We start from the raw sequence: 21,356 nt of genomic DNA on the forward strand, positions 1-21,356 counted from the left end.
CATCAGCCCTGCCCCTGATTGCAGCTTTTTGTACTGGGATGATTGGTGTGCCCTGTCCTTGTGTTAGCTGCTTTGCGTGGAAGATTAATGGTGGAGGACAAAATGTGAGGGAAAGACAGGTAAGAAAAATGTAAATTTTTCATTTGCCAGGTTGCTGACACTACCTTTGAGGTTTGAGAAAAAATGTCAGTATTTGAGTTGGAGGTGGTGGCAAGCTTGATGATAGTTTATCTTTCAATAATTTCTTTTAGTGCCCTTCCTAACTTAAAAGAAGGTGTTTAAATTATTAATGTTTTACTACTGAAGCAGAGGGATTCCAAAGCCTTTGGCAAATCTCTGCTAAAGCGTCTGTTTTATAAAAGAGCCTCATGTTTTTTCCTACTCCATCTTTGACTGAAGGTCCCCTTCTATGAGAAGCACTGAATCTACAGAGGTGGACAAAGAGGTAGATTTATGTAGAAGATAATTTTCTCTAGTGGTGTCTGGCCAGAAAACATAAAGATGATAATGATTTCTTTTTTTTTTTCTTGGCATAGCCTTTGCAGATCTCTGTGTTTCTGCCTGTGGCTGAAGCAACACTGTGCAATGYGTGAGTGCCAGCACATGGTTCATGATGCTCAGGGGCTGCTTGTGAGAGCTGGGTACCCTTATCTGGTCTTTCTGGCTGAAGCCTCTGAAGCATCCTGGAGATGAGAGACAGCTGAGTCTTCAGACACTCTCACCAAAGCTGTAGTTAGAGCTCAGGCCTCCCATTAGATTTACCACACATTTTCCTCCCTATTCTCTTTAGGTATTTGTCCTGATTTTGTACCAAATCTCCTTCTTGCTACTTGAACTGAAGAATAAAGTATTACAACTTTGGCTTGGGGCAGCTGTCCAAGGGATATATTGGGATACACTTGGCCTTTGAAAACAAGGACTTCAGTCTCCAGCCCYGTCAGTCCTTCTGGCTCCTGGAAATTTTCCTTCCAAATGGTTATTTCAAACCTCAGAGAAGAAGTTTGTGTTTTTTCAGAGCTATGATTAATACCATTTTTACACTTCATTTCAAAATGCCACACAATGAATGAGAGCAGCAGGGTCATGGTTTATGAGTGGGAGAAAAAAAAAAAAAAGAGAAAATCAAACACTTTCAAATGCTRTTTTGGAAGAGTGATGTATGTGCATGTTTTATAATCTGCTGTGAASTGTGGGGTTGTCTCCCTATTAAAAGGAAGGAGGGGGAAAAGAGCTTAAACCTCATCTATGGAAAGAATGTCAGAAATAGTTGAGAAGTTRAATAATTACAGTGTTTCTTGCGGGTCAGTGAAAGCGAAGGATTGCGCTGCAGTTGGTTTTGCATTTGCAGCAYGGTAGAAGCTGGAAGGGACCTGTGCAGGTGGTGGTAGCTACAGCCAGCTGCCCAGGATTGTGTCCAGATGCCTTTTGCATCTCTCTACAGATGGGGACTCCGCAATCTCCTGAGCAAGCTTGGTCTCTCTCCTGGTAAAATTAGGCATCGTGCATTGTATTTCAGCACATTGGCTATAGGTTGCTGCTCATTACTGTTGCAATCTGGAAAGGTTGTGGGGGTTTGTGGTGTTGGGTCAAAGAGGCTTGAGCGCACAGGGAACATGGATCTGCAGCCGATCTTTTGGCTCAGGCTCAGCAGTGCCTGGCTGGGACTTGGGAGTGCTGGGCTTGGCACAAGATGCGAGGAACAGTCCCTTCAGCGGTGTGCAGGGAGTCTTGCTCCTGATAGCCTGGTCTGGGAGCTTGTGGTCCCTCTAATTTGGTTTTCAGTCTGTACTTATAATTMAGCCTCCAGCCAGCTCGCTGTCTTTGGCTTCCCGTCCCTTGACACTGTGTGCCTGTTCCTAGCTGGGATGTCACTTTGCCACAGGAACCTGGGACTCATTTATCAGCATGAAATGATGCTAATTACACTTKGAAGTGCTCAGCATCAGTAGCGCTGCAGCATCAGGTGTTAGTGGCAAACCCTGGGGAAAAGAGGCCATGAGATTTCTTGTGGCTTTGTGCCTAATGTGTCTCCATTTTGGGGACTAAGAGGGTGCTAGTGCATGTGGGAGATCACCTAATCCCTACCGAGACATTGGGGTCAACACAGATTGGCTTCCTGGTGGCTTCCTGTCTATTCATAACGCATGGAAAACAAGCAAATCCTAAGACTACACTCGGGATCTGGTTCCTCCACTTGGTCTCCAGTGTTTCCTCCTGTCTTCCATCCATGGAGAGCAGCAGCCCTTGTTTGTTGCCCTGGGTGCATTTTTTTTCTTATCTAAGCCATGTTCTTTTCATCCTGTTTTTGTTGCTGATAAGTGATGGGAATAGCAGCAATGAGATGATGGCTCCCAGTGAACRCTCCCAGTGTCCACAGACGTGTCCCATATAGCCCTTGTGCCAGTGACAGGGGTATTTTCTCATTAAAAATAGACCACAGACAATGCCACTTCCCTAGAACTGTGATTTATCATTTAATAACAAGTGGTTACTCATTTCCTTCGGAAAACTTTCTGGAAGTGTTATTTTTCTTTCTCCCCTTCCTTCCTTTTTTAAAAAAATTTCCTTCATACCTCTGCATTACCCATCAGAGCCACTGTGTCTGTTAAATGAAGTGTTCCCTTTTCAAGTGGAAATCATAGTTATGATTTAAAGTTAATGAAAATAACAAGTCTTAACCAGTTGGGCATGAGCTGTTCCTTGTAAGTGCCTGCAGCCCTGAAGTCTTAGCTCAGCCAAGGGAAATAGCAACAGTGTGTTGGGTAGGTAAGACTTGAAAAACTGTAATGCTGATCCTGAATGGGGAATGGATGATCTGCTTGGCCTGACTTTAAAGAAAATTTYGGTTAACTTTAGAGCTCCTATTGTCTTGAGTTGCCAGCCCTTAGCTGTGTGGATACCTCCTGGTGTGGCAAGTTCTCCCGAAGGATGGAGCGCTTGCACAACTACTAGGCAATCTCATATCAAGTTGGTATTTTAGTGACTTTACCAAAAAAGTGCTGAAAGCTATAGAGTAGTTCTTGAGGAAATCTCAACAGCTCAGTAAACAAACTGGGGGAATGTGCTGAAGATGAAATCATTGTAAGTGGGTACTTAAGAAGCTGAAAGAAATAGCTCTCTGTTGGACAGGAGGGCATTTTCAGGGTCAAATTGAATGGTAGACAGCAGATGATGCAGAGGATGAAATGCAACCAGGGTGCCAACAATGCGATGTAGTCYCTACATTGCAGTTACTTCAGGTGATAACATTCTCATTTACAGTTGCCTTAATGAGCTGCAAGGGCAGTTTAAAGACAAGAAGAATAAATTCAATAAGGACAAGTACAAAGCAGCACTCTTGGAAAACAGGTGCACATACCCAAAATGAGAAGTAACTCTAAATGAGCAGGTTAACTACAGAAAGGGATCTATGAGCTTCAGTGAATCACAAGCTAGTTGTGAATTGCAGTCAGATGCTGTTACAAGGCAGGCAGATCTTGAACAGCCCAGAGAAAAATGGCAAAGGTAGTAATTCCATCTCTTCAATCTTTGTTGTCCTATAAAATCTCTTTTGAAACACAGCATCCAGTCTCAGCCCCTCTGTTTTAAATATGAAAGCTGGCAGCTTGGGAAGATGAAGCTTCTGTTTGGGAAAATTTACTAACGAGGAATAGCTGGAAGATTTGCATATGTTAAACCTGGGGAAAAAATAACAGCCCACAGTGTGAGTCTGTGGTTTGATGGGATGCTGTCTTCAGTGGAAGTTTCGGAGCTAAGTATCTCTGCTCTGCTGGTATTGACTGGGCTGCAGCTCATTGTGTGGTCAGTTGTGTAGCCACAACTTGTGTCCGCAGTGTGAGCTGGGACAAGGAACTTCTCCTACTATAGAAAAAGCTGAAGTGTCTCCAAATTTATTTCAAAGTATGGCCACATAAGTTTGCCTGGACAACAGATGGCATGCAGGAGGATGGAGGGCAAGGAGAGGAACTGGAGATTGTGAGCACCTGGTAAAGCTGAGACWTGAAGGGAACACAGCAGATTTGGGACATCCAGGAAGGTGTGAAGAGTGCAGCACATGATGTCTCTTCAAGATTGAAGACAGGACTAGACAAAAATTGCACACAGGGAATTGCTTCTCTGGGCATTGTCTTCCAGTGCATCATCTCCATCATGCCTGGTAGAATGGGGTGGGCTGGCATTTCTCAAAGTGTAGGTTCCAGCTCCTGGTGGTGGTGGTGAAGGAGAATGAGTGATGCTGGATCTGACCCAAAAAGCATWAGGAACCTCTTTGTTAGCAGCACAGCAGTGCTTCCCGGGTGGAGGGGCAAGTGCTGCTCATCTCTGGGAACTGCAGCTGAGTCCTGCTTGCTCTTGGCAGGGCTGTGCTGGCGTTGCCTTGGAGAGCAGCACGAAGACAAGCCAAGAGAGGATTCAGGGCTTGGTGGCTGTTTGATTTCCCTCCTGGCCCAGTATTTCTTCAGTCCTTGCATCCAGATTTTGGTGTGGCTTCTGCCCCATCAGTCCTGCTGAGGMTCAGTGTTTCAACGCCTCCTGATGTTCTGAATCCAAATTTCTGTCATTGCTGCATTGCACTTGGTTTTTTGGCTCTTGGGAGTAGTTTGGTTGACCACAAATTGGTCACTCTGTGCTGTGATGTAAGCTGATGATTTCCTCTGCTGCGGATGCTAAACCAAATACCTCTGCAAGTGCTGCCTAACGGGGATGTTACTGGGCTGGTGTTTGCAGCCGGTGGGAATGTGCTGGAGCTGTGCAAGCCTTGGTGATTCAAGCTGATACTTTATGATGAAATGCTAAATGCCTGGTCTGTTCTGTCTGACCAGCTCTACCCCTAGGGAAAAAAGGGGGTTTGCTGCAAGAAGAAAGGATATTCTGGTATTGGTTGGTTGATAATGAGAGCACAGAGCAYCAAAGCTGAAATAGTGTGTGCTGGGTTTTGAAATCACTGGAGGATAGAGAAGTGCCTTGAAGAGGAAGATCATAGACAGGCAGACCTACTGGATTCACCTGGTTGATTTTTTGGAGGCTGCAGAGCTTTCCCYTGTGGTTTGCAGGCTTCTCTTGCCTTGCTGTGTCCTTGCACAGCTCAAAACACAGTGTCTGTGTCTGCTGTCTTGCAGGATATAGATGTGAGCCTTGCTAGGAAGATCTAGGCTTCAGCTCCAGTCTTCTTGATACTAAAATTCCCCTGGGAGGAAAAAAAAAAAACAAAACCTTACAATGCTTGTTTGTGACGTGTTTGACATGCTGGTGCCAAATCTGACTTGTGTTGATYTAGGTTGCTTAAAAAATGAAAGAAGCATGGTAATTTGTCTTAAAAAGGATACAGAGGAAGTGTAGAGGAGAACAAGTAGTTTGCTGTTCACTGCCTTTCCAAGGCTGACAGGCTGGGGCTTGCTCTGGGAAGAAGTCAAATCCCCAGACAGTTCCATGTAATGCACTGAGTGAAGGAGTGACCACCACGTGGAGCTTGCTAGGTGGCAAGMTGGTGGCAGGGCTGGTGTGGCAGGACTGTTGACAGTGCAGCTGCAGAGCTCTTCAGTAGGTTCAGTCAAGCTGTAGTGGCATCTCAGGGATGCGTCTTTGGACTTAGAGAAAACCTGTCTTCAAAACACACTGGGTGGTTTGGGTGATGCTGACRGCTCCAAGCTGCGTTCCTGAAAGCCCAGGGTGCAGTACAGGTGACTCAACAGCATCAGCTCTACATGAGGAAATGCAGAGTCTAGCAACTSCTCAACTTCAAAGGACAGTTTGGTAAAAGGGAGGACTACAAAGGCATTGGCAAAAAGGGTTTTTAAAGTGTTTTTAAGGAAGACAAATTAATAACAACTAACTTCCCGTACAGAAATCCCTTTTCAAGGAACAGATCTGTTACGTTAATAGCAACGGTGAATGTAATTATGTGTAAGGATGAAATCTTGSCTTTGGTGACTTCACAGGACTAATACGTCGTGCAAAGGTATCACATCAGATCTTCTCTGTATACCTTTGTGTTTTAAGRTGTCAGCRTTTTTAGAAACATTCACAACTCTTCTGTGACASACCAGTAAATTGAGCTGTGGGAGAGTTAGGAGCCAGACCATAATAGGCCAACCCACCACAAGGTTTCAGCAAGGCTCCTGCTGGCACCTGCACTTTTCCTCGACTTGGACTTGCAAAGCCATGTGGAAGAATCTGCTCATACTTGTTCCACAGTGGACTCCTCATCTCATGGGTAGAGGGATGTGTAGGAAGAGGAATTATGGGGGAATGGGTCCCTGGGTTTCCTCTCACCTGCGCTGTGGGTGGAGAAAAGTCATTACAGTCTGGCTGCTGATCAGTCCTGGCCCAGTGGCTGCAGTGGTGGCGGGGTACATGAGCCTGAGGAAGTGCCCCTGCTTTGGGCCACCATTGCTGAGGAGCCCTCAAGCTCTCTGGGGGAATCTTGTCTCTAAAGGTGCTTGACTGTGTTAACCTGCAGAAGATTCACCCTGCAAGTGTGGAGGTGGAAGGGGCCAGCAGTGGTCCAGGTTGAGTGTTTCACAGCCTCCACCAGTGGGTACCAAGTGGGTTTCCTCTGATTCAGATGGGAAAGCTGCTCATCTGCGGGAAGCACCCATCTGTTTCATCACCATCTATCTCACCTCTGCCTGCCTGCTTCAGAAATTGTTTTTGAGGGCTGACCTGGAAGTACAGTCATGGCAGGAGCAGGAGGATGCAGGACTGAGTGGGATTTGTCTGATACCCACTGAGATKTTCAGTGTTGTAGTTTCTCCCCTGATGCGTTTGTCCCAGGGCTGTTGGTACTGCAGGGCATTCTGCACAGGTGTTTGTGCCCAGGTAGGTCATCCATCCTCTGGTCAGTTTTCCTGCTCCTGTAAGAGCATCCTTCTGGCAGGATCAGCTCCTCACTGGGTGATACCTTCTGAGAGCTCTGTGGCATTTTCCTGGGGTGGATGCTGATGTGTGCAAGGCTGCCACAGCTTCGCTTTCACCTGCTCATCTCCCAAAGCGCTTGCTCAGGGTGCTGAAAGCAGGGAGCCTGAGCAGCCACCAAATGGTGATGGAGCACACACAGTTCTCCACCCCAGCTTTTTCCCCATCATTGTCCCCAGTTTTCTGTTCACCTCCCTCCAGCTCTGTGGCAGGGGGCTGCTGTGACCACAGTGAAGCCTTSCCCTGGYATCWTCYTCCTCCTCTCCTCCATCCTGCTTTTCCCTCCCTCTGCTGGGTTGCTCTAAGCAACTCTGGCTCCTGTCCCAGGAACAATCTCTCAACACACACAAACCAGGAAGGCTAAAATAACACTTCAAAATTGTTAAATAGCGACGGAGCTCTGCTTAAATGGGAAACGCAGCTTAATTTGTTAAAGGCTTTTTGTSCTCGCTTGGACAGGGATTCGGCCGGGCGTGTGTGAAGCATTTCTTGTAGCTTGTAAGCTGCATCTCGTGGCCCCAAGTGGGCAGAGAGGGTTATGTGACTCTGAGTTACTAAACACTTACAGTAAAAGTGTAGTCATCCTGAACCTCAGCCAAAGAGCTGGAGGTTTTGTAAGGTTTTTTTTCCTTTTTTTACATTTTCCCCTCTCTCCCTGCAGGATGCTGCTGCGTCACTTGCATTCTTCACCCCAGCCCGGCAGTAACTCTTTCCAGACTACCAGCAGCAGTCCAGGCACTTACATCCTGCCCCATTCCCTCTCCAAGAGCTTTGTGCAAGTGCATCCCCTCTCCCTGAGCAAAGGAGCAGCTGCCAGCCACAGATAGAGGTGCCTGTCTTTCCGAAACCTGAAAAACACTCATTCCTCTCTTGCACTTTTTCAAAACTGGAGCAAAAGTAGAATAGCAGTTACTGCCRTGTGAGAGAGTGAGAATGGGAGGCTCTGGATAAGCATTTGTAAAATATCCAGGGAAAATGGATGCCGGCAAAGGCTCTGCTGAGTGGGAGTGGGTGTACCAAAATGTATGTGTCAGGATGAGAAATGYGTTTCTTGGGAAGGACATGGAGAGCTGGCTGCTTCCCAGCACAYAGCTCCCTCCTGGGGCTCATCCTGTGGGAGCTCTCTGCATTTTTTTTTAACACATGGACTATCCCCAAGCCACTCCTCTGAGTAGAAATTAATCTGTGCTTTGGGAGAGAGTTGTTTCTTATTAATTCTCTGAATGGGGAAAAAATAACCTCCACTCCCTGTAGTGGGAATTTAATGAGTCAAAGTTTTACATTCCTTTCTCCAGACTCCAAAGTCGTTCCTGGAGGGATGAGTTGTGGGTCAGAGAGGGGCTGTGCCCTCCTGCCACACCTGCTGTGAGGGATGCCAGGTCTGGCTGTCTGAATGCATAAGAGCAGAGCACAAATGCAGTCATGGTCTGAGCAGGGATACCCGAAATTAACATCAAAAGGAAAGGAGGGACTTTCACAACCTGCAAACCTTTAATTCTGTGTGCCAGTGATACCCTGAGCCAGGTAATCTCCCAAGCATCAGTGCTGCTTCAGTGATGGAAGCAGCTGATTCTGTGGGAAGACAGAGGTTTGATGGAAGGTGTAATAATCTATCTTAGATGTTTTAATTTTCCCTTTTCATCCCAAACGTAAGGTGCAGTTTCCTCCACTTTGAATGAGTCTTTTTATGTTCTCTTTTTATAATTGGGTAGAGCAAAATCATGTTTCTTCAGTATATAAAATGAATCTGGCAGTCTGGTTTTGTATTTCAGCCTCCCAAAGAAACAAGCACGAAGCAAGAAGATGCACTGCCTACTAAAACGTCCCACTTATTTAAAAACCCACAGTAAAATCCTCTGTGAACATCCTGTTTCAACTCTGCAGTAAAACTCACTGGTCAATTAACGGTGGATCTCCTGTTCCCATGGAGAAAGGCAGTTGCAGACTTAAGAGGTTGCTGTGGGAAAGGGGGAAAAAATAAAATTAAAAAGATCCAGTCTTGGTCTCGCAAACAAAGGTTGCCTTGGATTGCAGTCACATGTTGCAGTTCAGCTGATCTCGCTTATGCCAAAAGGGGAAAGATTTCTAGTACTTGTCTGAGCCCCACTGAACTGGTTTAAGGAATTAATTAGAAGAAAATTGCTCACCTTTAATGTTTTTTCCTATCGAGTTTCCTTTTAGATTCAACTGCCCTGCCTTGGCTCACCAGGTCAGGGGAGCCACGGGCAGCTGGGACAGGATACGTGGGCATTGTGAGAATAAACTGTGATTTAAGATTACASCTCTGGCAAATGTCTTCTGGCTTTTCCCAGCTGGGAAGAAATAAGTCTCTAGGTACCCAAATCTGGGATGCCACTGAGCTTTGTAAATCATACCTGGTGGCTGAGTTGCATCAGCAATACCAGGGCAGAAGCACCTGAAAGAACTCTTGGGGGTTAATTGCAATCCTCTGGCACATCAGATGAACTGATAAGATGGTGTTGGTAGAAACCTCGCCGTGCATAACCTGTGTATTCAGTAAATATTTTTGGCCTGGTCAGGCTTCTTCCCTTGGGTGCACCCCTATGCACCAGGGTGGGATGTTGAGAAGAYTCTCATATATCTGTACATGGTGTGAAATTACACAGAATCCACTGCTTTGTCTTCACAGAGTTGATGGTTAGGTGTGCATTGCGTGGCTTTTTGGGGCAAGGCCAGTGTAACAGGTTTCTCTCTCCTCCTGGGTAGTTTATTCAGGCCTTAGGGCTCACTTCTGATTTTTGTAAGATGTATCAGGTCRCTGGGTTTCAGAGGGTCAGAGGGCACTTCTACTGAAGGGTATGATCTCACCAGAGCCAGGTATTGAAAAACTTCCTAGGATTTTGTCACCTTGCCCATGTGTGTGCTGTGTCTGGCTGTGTTGGAGAGCTGCTGGGCTGGCAGTCTCCAGGAACACCCCTGCTCGGCTCAATCCAGGCTCTTGCTTCCTTGGTACTATGCCAAGTGTCTTTATTTATTGTGGGGAAAAAAAATCCAGTAGTTCTAAGATCCCCACACCTGTTCATTTTTAATAGGTTGGTGGTTATTTCCTTATTTTCTTTCTTTCCCGCTAAACCTGAAACATTATGGATTAGAGCTGCTGAATTAAAAATAAGGAGTAAAAAATCAAATATATATAAATTTTTACAGTGAAAAGGTGTATCTCTGTTTCTTGGGGGAGGTTGTATGAAATGCTTGCCCTTTCCCAAGTTTCCAGTGCTCCCTYCTGGCATTTTGCTCCTTGTTTGCAGCACCCCATGGCAGAGATAAAAAGCTTTGGTGCATGTTCCCTCCGGGCAATGTGGATTTCTCCTGAAAAACCTCAGTTCTGACGACCGGTTTTATAAATGCCTAAAAAATGAGGCTTGTACCTTATCTCTTGAGAGATCGTTGATGGATCCATTTCTCAGAAAGATATTTTATTCAGCCCTTTAAAGCCACACCACTCCCTTCATTCAGATGCCTGGAGTCTTTTATCACCRCTCCTCTTACTCATTGCTTAGCCAGGTTGGGCATATTTAGTTCTTTTAATCTTTCCTGCAACTCAGCTGTCTTTAATCATCCTTCTTGATGTCAGAACGTTTGATGCCCACTTCTACAGAAAACAAGCCTGGGTTTTTTTTTGGTCTGCCRTGTGAATTGCTTGGGAAATGTCTCCGGCCGCTTGCCCAGGCTCATGCCTGGATTCCTCAAAAGCTTCCTTGAACGTCTCAGTGTGGATGGTGGGGAGAATTTCTGGCTCACCATGTACACCACCGGACTTGGCACCCTCTGGGATTAATTAACATGTTTATTTGTTGGGTGTGGGCAGCAGCATCCCCCCAGATGTTCTATGGGTTGWGTTTCCAGGGGCAGATTTCTTTGGATATCTGCAGAAAGGTGCAGCTGCTGATGGTGTTTATGGAAATCAGGCCCAGAAAGGTTACTGTAACCTGCATTTCCTTCCTGTACCTGCCAGCAACAAGGAGAGGGAGGTTTAATTTGCTTCTGTGATCTCAGAAGCAAAGCCTGGTGATAACTGTTTTTAGGTGCCTGTGCTCCAGGTCARGGTAATGCTTCTGGGTGCTGACAGAGATGGGGACCCCTTCTTTCTTGCTGCAGGTATTGATGCTGTCTTTCCTGAGTAGTTCATCTATTTTGCATCCAAAAAYGGTCATTCACAGCTTGTTAAATCAGTTTGAAGGTGAGGATTGCTGCTAGCTGGTGCCAGGCTGAGCACTGCATCCATTCAGGGCAGGGTCTTCGAACCCATTGTCTGAAGCTGAAGTGTGATGTCCAGAATTTCTCCCACACCCCTCCTGGATACCTGCTATTCAGTTGGAGCTGTTTCCTAAAGCCTGACTCAGTCATTTTCTTACAACAGGCAAGCTCAGATGCTGGCTGGAAGGGGTTAAGGCACAGATCTCCAGGTCTGCTGGGTCGGGGCCATTGCTGAGCAGCTCGGGRTGGCTTCCCTGACATGGACTTTGAATTACAGAACACTTGGCAGGGAGTTAAAGAAGGCCAGAAGCCGGCCTGTCCCTCCCCCACCTCCAATTATGAGGGAATGCTTCTCATACTCTCCCAAATTTAGCAGTGCAAATGTGGCTGGGTTAAGTAGGCTGAGTGATGAGGCGATTTTGATGCTAATAAAGGTCCCCTTCCCTGCTCTGCCTCGCTCTCATTGCCAGCCTATGGGATAGAAATATGTTTGATATATGGCTGTGTGATTTATGGCTGTGTCAGCAAGGGTGCTGGCCTGAGAAGGAGAGGATGGGGACCTGGATGGTGGGAGAAACAGTCTGCAAGGACCACCACCCAGCAGAGTGCTGAGAACCTGAACAACAGCCTGATGGCCACCRGGCTGGCCTGTGTGACCCTGGGGCTGTAATGACGGGTGTCAGCAATGCCTGGAGATCACCATGAGGAAAAGCCCACATCCTGCTCGTGATGCCACTGGGATACTCTGGATCATGGAGCAGGAGTCTGCTGCCTCCATCCCTTTTCCTCACAATCCTGGGCCTTCCTGTCTGTGTCTCCTCCCATTACTCTTGAGGAGTGTTTGAGGGATTGTTCTACAGCTGGCAGTGAACATCTCATGGGGACCTTGACATGCTCATTTTTATGCCACACGACTGGGTCATGGTGGGTGTCCAGCATGGGACAGGCTGTAGGGCTCCATCACTGGTGCCTGAACTTTGGTATCTGCACAGGAATGTGCTGCTGCTTCAGCCACTCACATGGGGCTCTGTCCCTTCACCTGTTTATGCATGTGTATGTCTATATGTATATATTTAAATAGGCAATATATATTAAATCAATATATAAATATTTAAATATCTATATATAAGCTGCAATTTATATAGAACTGCTTTCCAGTGTAGCCTTATGTTGAAAAATTAAGGAAATGGAATTTTTTTGTTGGAGGGAGGGGACAAGATTGGGCGTGCTGACATTTCTTTTGTTGTRATGTCATATAGGTCTTGGTTGACTGCAAAAAGGAGAAAGGAGGAGTGTGTCAAAGGGAGGTCAGATCCTGCCAGGGTTTCCTGGGAAATGAGGTGAGTGGTGATGTCTTTCAGCACCCATAAGCCCGGACATAGAAGCCCTCCTGGTTTTCCCTGCACCCTTTGGGTGAGACCTCTTCTGTTGATCCTCCAGATTCCATTTTTGGTACAGGTTTCCCTGTATTTTGCCTCTTGGTGGGAGGACTGTAGACTGCTTTTGTGCTTGGGAGTCTCAGAACCACTGGAGACATCTGGAATAAGCTGAGGTTTGTGTATCACACAGACTTTATTTCTGGTTGTATTTGGGCTCCACAACAGGGGACTTTACTCCTTGGGGTTTAGTGAGTGCTGCTGCAATTACCTGTYACTGATCGAGTCCCTCCCCAACCTCTTTGTACAGTTGCTGGAGGGAAATAGATATTTTTAGGAAGTGCCTGACCTGCTGAGGGCACCTGAATGGATTGAATCATTGCCTACAATACCTGTTTCTCTGCACTGTCAGCACAGCTGGGCAGCTGGTTTGGATATAGAGTCTGCAAGGCATGTGTAATGTCTGTACCCTGTGTAGGAGGACTTGAGTTCAGGGTGCTTGCTTTTGTGGCTGGGGGTATCCAAAGCCACTGCATGAAAGCTTGGCCTCTCCTAAGCTGCCCTTAAATTTTCTTCAGGGTTTGGGCACAGCTTGAATCTGTGAGACACTTGTCTGAGCCTGCTCTCTGCATTTATACACCCTGACTGGCAGCGTACGTACATTCCTGAAGGATGGGGTATGATTGCTGAGGAGGTTTCAGTCCAACTGGGTCATCTCACGCTGGCTCTTGCAGCCCCAGTGAGAATCAGCAGGATGATTCCAGCCTCAGGAGTTTATTGCAGCCCCAGGAGCCGCTGCACTAAGAGCCAGCAAGGCTGCTTGGGCTGCGCTGTAACCTCCTGGGAACCAGCCCTGCAGCTGCTCTGCTCCTTGGCTTTTCCAGTGATGTGGCTTGTGGYTTTTCAGCCACAGGAAGGTTTGGAACAATGCTTGCCACCTCCCCATGGGAACCTGACACTTCCAGAGGGAGCATCCACATCCTGGTACCTTGGCTAAGGGGCAGCATCCCCCAGGTGTGCTTCTGTGAAGAGCTGGCACCTGCATGTCAGGTCTCTATGATGAGAATCTCCATCCAGAGCTTTTGTACAGGTCATTGTGTCTCCCACCCATGGGAAATCCCTCCACAGATATCTGCCTGACTTTGCTAGTCCACCTCTTCTGCTTCCGTTCCTGGTTCTTTGAGGGGTGGAAAAGTGTTCTGTTTGTGCTTGCAGAGTACTCAGCCTGTGCTGGCTAGTCCCTACTGCARTGAGGATAAATATCCACACTGGTTGACGTTTAGATGTACAAGGTGTTGTACCTAAGCAGAGGTAACTCTTGTGGAAGATTTTTGGTATTCTTATACTKCTGTCAATACCCTCAGTATGTTCTCTGAGGGGCAGTGTGTTCAGAAAGAGGGATTGATGCCGATGGTCATTGTCAAGATTGTCACCTTCAAGTCAAGGAACAAATACAATTTACTGGAGTACATCACTCTTGTTTAGTTTTGAGTGGGCAAAGGGAATGTGTGTATGTTATTCTTAATTTATTTAGTGTTTGCTCTGGAATTTACTGTTAGCTTTTCTGTGTTACTGATAATGGGAGTGTTTTCATTGCCACCCTGGAGAGAGACATCTCCTTTGCACAGCAAGGGAGACATTGTCACCATGAAATGATGTGGTCACTGMTCTTTGCCTGAGCCTGACACATCTCCTGCCTTCTTTCCATCTGCCCTGGGAACCAGAAGACGTTGCAGGGACTCACGGTGCCCTTGTGTTTGTTGCTTGCCTCTGTCTCTGATCTTTTTGCTCTGAATCCATGCCTTGGTTCTCCATCCAGAGAGCAGGAATAAATAGATTCTTCGGAGTTCCAGAGGCAGGAATAAATGGATTCTTTGGAGTTCCAAAGGCAGGAATAAATGGATTCTTTGGAGTTGCTGTGAGGACTAACTTTAAGGATGAGCAATTTAACAGGAGATCCAAGGGCTGTGTAGGGAGATCCTAAGAAGGGGGGGATGCTTTTTGCAGTATCAGTGGTTCCCAGGCAACAGTGTCATTTTTACTTGGCTGCTGGATGTCTCTTTGGGTTTTTCCCAATTAAGCTCAGTCCATCTGGCTTTCTTTCTCTATCACTCCTTTTTTTGAAGCATTTTTGTGCTGGACTGACACCGTGGACATCAGCAAGGGTATTCAGGGGTCACAGATGCGAAGCCAGAAAGCTGGGGGAGTCTGGTGTGAGGCTCTCTGCTTTCTTTGAGTTTGGGATTTCCTTGAGCTGGGATGCTTTGGGATTCTGGGACGTGGTAAGCAAGAGAATGTCGTCATCTCTGTCTTGACCAAGATAAAAATGAGCAGCCTGCCTGAAGTGAGGAGGATTTTGCAAGCCTCAGTGACACCAGTTAAGTACTCGGAAAGGGTGTGAATTGGGGGTGGGTGGAGAAGGAGGTTTGTTATGTGCTTCCCGGCAGCTAAAAGCAGGTGTTCAGTCAACTGAGAGTTGCCCTGAAGGCAGAGAATAAGGATGCAAATGATTTGTGAAACATAARAGGAACCATCTGAATGCCCCTTTTTTTCTGGTTTACCTCCACCCTGGGTAATTTGCATGACACAAGTTGATCAACCCTGAGAAAAAGCAGTTCTGTCCAAGAGGACAAGTTAACTTTGTCAAACCTGACGACCTTGCAAAGAGGCGAAAAGAGGAAAGCCCAGAGGCCAGGAGATACAGAGAGGAAAGGATTGGGCTGTGGCTCTGCTGCCTTGGTGGGGGAGCAGGGTCCCTTGCTTGGCCCTTGAGATGTCCCTACATCCTCCAGGTTTCACATAGCCCTGCTGAGTCCTTGTCGATCCCAGTACAGGTGTGTGAATTGCAGTTTAAACCCTCCTTGAGGAAGGCAGGGTGAGGAACCCTGTGTGAGCAGAGCCCACTGAGTGCTGCCCGGGCAGGTACCACGTTAGGTGGGTTACCTTAAACCCCCCTGGGAGGGCTTTAGGCTGTGCTTTGCCACTTGTTTGATGCAGTAGCAACACATGAATACAACGGGTGTGGGTTCAGGACCTTCCATGGACAGCCTGGYGATGCTGAGTGCAGGGTGGAGCAGAGCTGAGCTCTTGCTCTGCCAATCATGCCCGGATTCTGTTGCAGTCGAGTTCTACACCCAACCTGGATTTATACCCAACCTGAGTTTTTAATGAAATTACTTTTTTTGGCAGTGATTTGGACCTGCAATAAGTGTCTGTTGGGTGTTGTCAGCTCAGCCCTAGCTGCAGATGGCTGGTCTCCCCCCACTCTCACCTGTGCTCTCCTGTAGTGCAGGTCACTGCTTCATTTCATTGATAGTTTCTCTATTTTTCCCTYGTTAATGAGCTCTTCCTCAGCTGCCATTCTCCTCCTTCCCCAAAGCCAAGACTCTGACTCTTTCACTGTGAGGGTTAATTGCTTGTTTATTTTGTGGACTGCMCCTCCCCCTTTCTGATTTCACTTGATATGTGCAGGATGTGGTGATGAAAATCTGTTCGATCTGTCTCTGTTTCAGATATTTTTGCTTCTTCAGAGTATCTTCATGGGGTAATGTTTGTGCACGCGGGTGCTTGGGTTTGAAGGTAGGGAGGAGGCAGCAGGTTGGGCAGCCCCGTGCTCTCTGCAGGCTCTGTCCTTGCCCGTGTGGACACCCAGGTGTTTGAGCAAAGGTTTTGAGGAGTTTCATCCTCACAGAGCCATTGTTATAAATCTGAAAAAAAAATGGTGACATTGTTCAGTCTGGTCTCCCCTCAGCTCCTCACAGACTTCTCTGCAAGATCCAGCTGCTTCTGATCAGCAGCTCCCAGGGCTGWCTGGGCCAGCSRGCAGCTTGCCACCTTCCGTGGTGACACATCTATGTCTGGAGAGAGCACGGCATCAGTTCAGATCAGTCCCTTGCAGACTGYGTGGTGTGTGTGGCCRTGTGSCCCCTTCCAGCCTTACCCATTCTGTGACCCCGAGCCATTCTCTGGGGCCCCGTGTTTGTGGAGGGCATCCAGTTACAGACTGCAGTTGAACCAGGTGTGTTCTGGTCTTTCTTTTTTTTTTTATTTTTTTATTTTTTTAGGTTTTGCATGAATGGATTGTTTGGTTCTGCTGTTTCCTCCTGAAATTAACGGTGTCTATGGATGGTTTACTCACACGCATGAAAAAGCTGCTCTCAGAGGTGGTTTGTATTGTCTGTATTTTTATCTTCAGTGTCTGATCTGCAGCATGTCTTGCAGAGGTGTCTCCTTTAGGGAGATGTTGTCCTTATGTGGATGATATTCCCTAGTAAATTTGTCTCTTTTGAGGAAATCTGCGTTCATTTTCTGAATTGTGAAGTTGCATGTTGAAAACCTATATGGAATAAAGGGGCTGAGGTCAAAAAGGGTTAGTTATTAAAACTGGGGTGTGTTCTGCTTACATCCCAGTGCCCCACAGGGGTAATGCTTCTTAGCTGCAACCCTGAGTCATAGCTGCCYGCCCCAGTGCAGCTTGCAGCCAAACCAGGATCACCTTGGAGAAGCTGGCATAGAATCTGGAGCCTGGAGGCTTGAGGGGTCCACAGTGATGGGGCTGCATAATGCCAAYGTACTCTCATGGAAAGGGGGATTAAAAATTGGGCAGGAAAACAAAGTGTCCAAACTGCCAAATTGGCTATATGTGTTGGGTTTGCTTTTTTTGTTTCTCTTTTGTTTGGGTCTGTTTGCCTGAACTTGTCACCTGGATTCCCCCARAAAAGAGGACCTGAGGGGTCTTTGAGAGCAATCAAGGGAGCTCATCTGTGGAGGAATGGGTTGCCCTTACTGCTCCAAGCAGGCAGACTGGGAGCTGCTGACTTGGAATGAGATGGGTGGCGGTTTTCCATCTTGTCTTTCCTTGTGGTCATGACAGGGAGAGTTGATGTTCCTTCTAATTAAGTATGTGTAGTGACATGCCAGGAATCCATCCCTGCTGGATTGCATTCTTCCATGGGAAGGCATCAGCTTTACATTGTGATGGGGATTAAATCATTAGACCTTGCTGTATAGATAGTGCTTTACAAATGATCTTTTCCTGGGAAGATTTCCTAACTGGGCATAGTCCCAGAGAGTATGAACTGGATGGCTCTGACTGTTTTGTGTTATTCTCAATGCCTTGGTGTTTTGGATGAGCATCTAAGGCTGCAGCCCCTTCCATGTGCTGTGCTGTGGTTGTACTCCTGGTGTGGTCAGGGCTGCTGGGCAGTTGAGCAGAACCAGGCGGGAAATGGCAGAAATTGTGTTTGATTGCTGGGAACTCCCATACCATGGAGGTTATCCATGAAGAGATGTCTCTATGATGGAGGAAAATGGGTCATCGTGCTGAATTGAATTTTCGTATTTCTTTCACAGTTGTGCTAAAAAACCCTCCAAAATCTTGATGCTTTCTGGGATTAATTTTTGTGTGTTTTCTGAGAGCACAAATGAAGTCTTTAAAAGCAGTTTTGTTTTCCAAAAAAGGGGGAAGAGCTCAAGCCTGAGTGTGAAACACYCTGGTCCTGGTGTTGCAACATACTTCCCAAATGACCATGGGCAGGTCAGACAGCTAGACTAGAAATGTCCAAAAGTATGACTTGGCATCCAAAATGCTGACCCACTTGGATGTGTTGTAGCAGCATGACTGTGCCAGTCTGAGCTGCTGCTTGATGGACTTCATGGCTCCTGAATGGCTGTGGTTTAGAGTCAGGTGAGGTTGGGTGTGAAATCCAAAACCACGCTTTTCCAATGTAAACACCACTTACATTCTGTGGGAAGAGTGGGAACAAATAATGCTTTGGACCAGGCTGTTTTCTATGCATCATGGAAAATTTCTGAATATCTGGCTTATGTTAGATGCCCAGTTTCCAGACAGCTGGGGCTAGGGAGAGAGCAGTCCCACCTTCTAGTTTCTTGATGTCTCTGTTGATTGTGTGTAAAATGAATTTAGTATTAAGTCCTTGTTTCCCTGAGACAGAGAATAAATATAAAATTTGGAGCTGTTTCCTGGCTACAGCTGCAAATGAATGCTTGTATTTGGGATAACAGACTGATCTGGGCCGTGGGAGCATCTTTGAAACTGCCAGTATGCTGGGAGTTAAYGAATGTATTTCTCCCGATGATCTGGCAGTTTAGCCTTTAAAATCAATTTTACTGGTGCACACCACCACAAACTTATTTYATGTAAGATGTTCCTTTCATGAAGTTCAAATAGCACCCATGTTGGACTGAATTCCAAATCTCCCARAGAGTTTAGGACAATTTTGCTTGAGGTTTCTGTTGTGGTTGCTTGCAGGAGAAAAAAAAAACAAAACACTAAAGTAACCAAGGTCAGCACCTTACTTCAAACTGCCACTGGAGCTCCTCCAGGGAGAGAGGGATTGAGTTACCCCTCGTCTGCAATTCATCCCTCGTGCCCATAACCAAATAATCCAGTAAAACAGCCTCCAAAAGGATGGGAAAGTTAGGAAAACCTTTTGCTGTACGTTGAGCTGGGAAAATGATGCTCAGGGCTGTGTTGGTGTCTCGGGCACAGATTTCTCCTCAGAAAGTGCTGGGGACAGATTTTACCTAAGGTATTGCATTAAAGTCCTGATGTCCATAAGGTATGGAGCAGAACATGTATCTTCACATGTACTATACTTGCCTCCATCTTGGTTGCAGGTCTTAATTTTTGAGTGCAGGGATTCTGATTGCATTTTGCCCTTATTACTGATCAATATATATAGTTCCTTTATTTGAATTTAATTAGTCCTTGTTTAATATTACAGTAAGCTTTATTGCAGATAAGTAGTACCTTACATTTGTTAGTTTTTCCATTCTAGAGCATCTATTAAGTCTTCCCAGGTTGATTCCTAACCTTAGGATGCTTGTATGCTCCCTTAATGGCCTTGGACACATTATCCAGTTGTGGGAAAAACTTTCTGGCCCATTTTCATTTATTTTCCATCTACTTTTGCAGTATAACTTGATTGTTATGAAGTAATTGAGCTAACAACAGTATTATTTGGTTCCCATTTGTGTGCATTTGACATTATTGACATTTCCGTTTTCTCTGGGTTAAGTCTTAAAAATGGCATMCTGTATTCCCTGCTATCGTTGCTTTTTGCGTCATTAATATTGGACTAATCTTAAAGGAGCAGATTTTGAAAACATATTTCTGAGGTTATCCTAGTTTTTGCTATGTAAGGGCTATGTGACTTTAATAAAGTTGCATTTCAGCAGCAGGCTGGACTGGACAGCACACTGATGCATTCTGTGGTGCCAAGGAAATAATTTGCCGCAGCGCCCTACCACATGCAATCCTTGTTTTTCTTGGGACATCTCCCACAGACTTTCTGGCTGATTTTTCGTGTTCTTCAATCTGACGTGATTGTCGTATGTTGTGGTATGTAGGGCTTCAATCCAAGAATATCCCATATTTTTAAAATGTGTTCATTACTGTTCAAAATAGACGTTTTTTTCCATTATCTTCTAAGATTTTGCCACTTCTCTAATATGCTAATTTTATCCCTGCTTTGGCATCCACATTCTTTGGTGTTGTTTTGGTGTGTGCTGTATATATATCTTATGTATAGCTCTGTGTCAGACTCCATGTGATTTATATGAAGCTTGTCTCATCTGTGCTGTCACAAGGAATTAAATCTCACTTTCGTGGTGGGATCTTGGGTTGGATATGTCGGGTCYAACCACTCCATTGCCAGGTCTCTCTGTGACCTGTCTTGCTTCCCTTCATCCCCAAACAAGGCCATTGCTCCACCCAGCCAAGAGAAAACACAAATTATTGAGCACCATCTCAGGTGACTGCAGGTGAAGGATGTGGGGACTTTGGAGCTGCTGGGTAGAACTCTCCAGATCCATGAGTTACAAATGTTTGTGAGCTGAGTGTGTGCAAATGAGCACGGGTCCACAAATGTGGCCAAAGTGTATACGGAGAAAATGGCTTTAAAAATGGGGATAAACCTGCCCTGAAATAGTGGGGGAGACATGTTGGACCATGACTGCAGTGTCACAGGCATGGATGAARGCTGGAGAAGCAGCCAGGACAGAGGTGGCGTGCGTGGGTGGGTGGAGAAGATAGATGTGAGAAACTGCACTGGATGGATGGCTTGAAAGGAAGATTCTGATTTTGATTTGAAGATCATTAATTGGGCAAATTGATTCCCCCATAGTTTCTTGAACACCTTACATTGCTATTTTGCTTTCCTATTTTGCCTGCTTGGGTTACATGGGTGACCCAAAAAAACTGGGTGGAAGGACTGTGACAATGTCAACATGTTTGGGGACAGGAAAGGAGCCAGCGTTRACTGTGGGGTCCAGTTATGGAGGAAGAGTGAAAATTTGTGGTCAGCTCCGACCTGAAGGAACCAATGGAGCAAAATACCCACTTAAGGTTCCCGTCTTTTGGTCCTGCTTTGAAGAGGGTGATCTCTGTTGGTTGGACATTCATGGACTTTGTTATGATGGCATCTCTTTAAGGCCTCTACATTGTCATGATGGTATCTACCAAGGGTATTGGACACATTGTGACTTTGTCAGTTTTACATATTTGCCCAGATGAATTGTGATGTGCTTTGTTGTATGCAAGTAGAGGTTTCCAAGAAGCTCTGGAGTTCCTGGACAGATGACCTGAAAACAGGCATAAAATATGTGGGTGAAAAGTGGGGAGGATGGATTGTTCCTTTGAGGCAGTTGGTGTTTACGAGGAGGAGGACSGGAGGCTGAAATTATTGCAGGTAAATAAATGCACTGTTGTACCTTGGCTGCCAATTTCAAGGTTGTCAGCTGAGGCAGGTGTTGTGCCCCAGCAGGATATTGCCACCTCCAGCAAGGGTCCTGGTGGCATGACAGGGAAGACTCTAAACTGTATTTCTG

At 46.1% G+C, this 21,356-nt stretch overlaps 1 long non-coding RNA gene across 3 annotated transcripts in view; it reads left to right on the plus strand.

The window, feature by feature from the left end:
- The window catches only part of LOC130575002 (uncharacterized), a 127,259-nt gene that overhangs the window by 46,831 nt on the left and 59,072 nt on the right, over positions 1-21,356 (plus strand). For all 3 annotated transcript variants that reach the window (XR_008965507.1, XR_008965506.1, XR_008965505.1), the window contains exon 3: positions 12,390-12,470. This is a non-coding gene — a long non-coding RNA (uncharacterized LOC130575002). The remainder of the gene's footprint in view (positions 1-12,389; positions 12,471-21,356) is intronic.

The sequence above is a fragment of the Malurus melanocephalus genome, unplaced genomic scaffold, assembly GCF_030028575.1.
Source record: "Malurus melanocephalus ecotype Western Australia unplaced genomic scaffold, MMel_1.1 scaffold_3, whole genome shotgun sequence".
NCBI lineage: Eukaryota > Metazoa > Chordata > Aves > Passeriformes > Maluridae > Malurus > Malurus melanocephalus.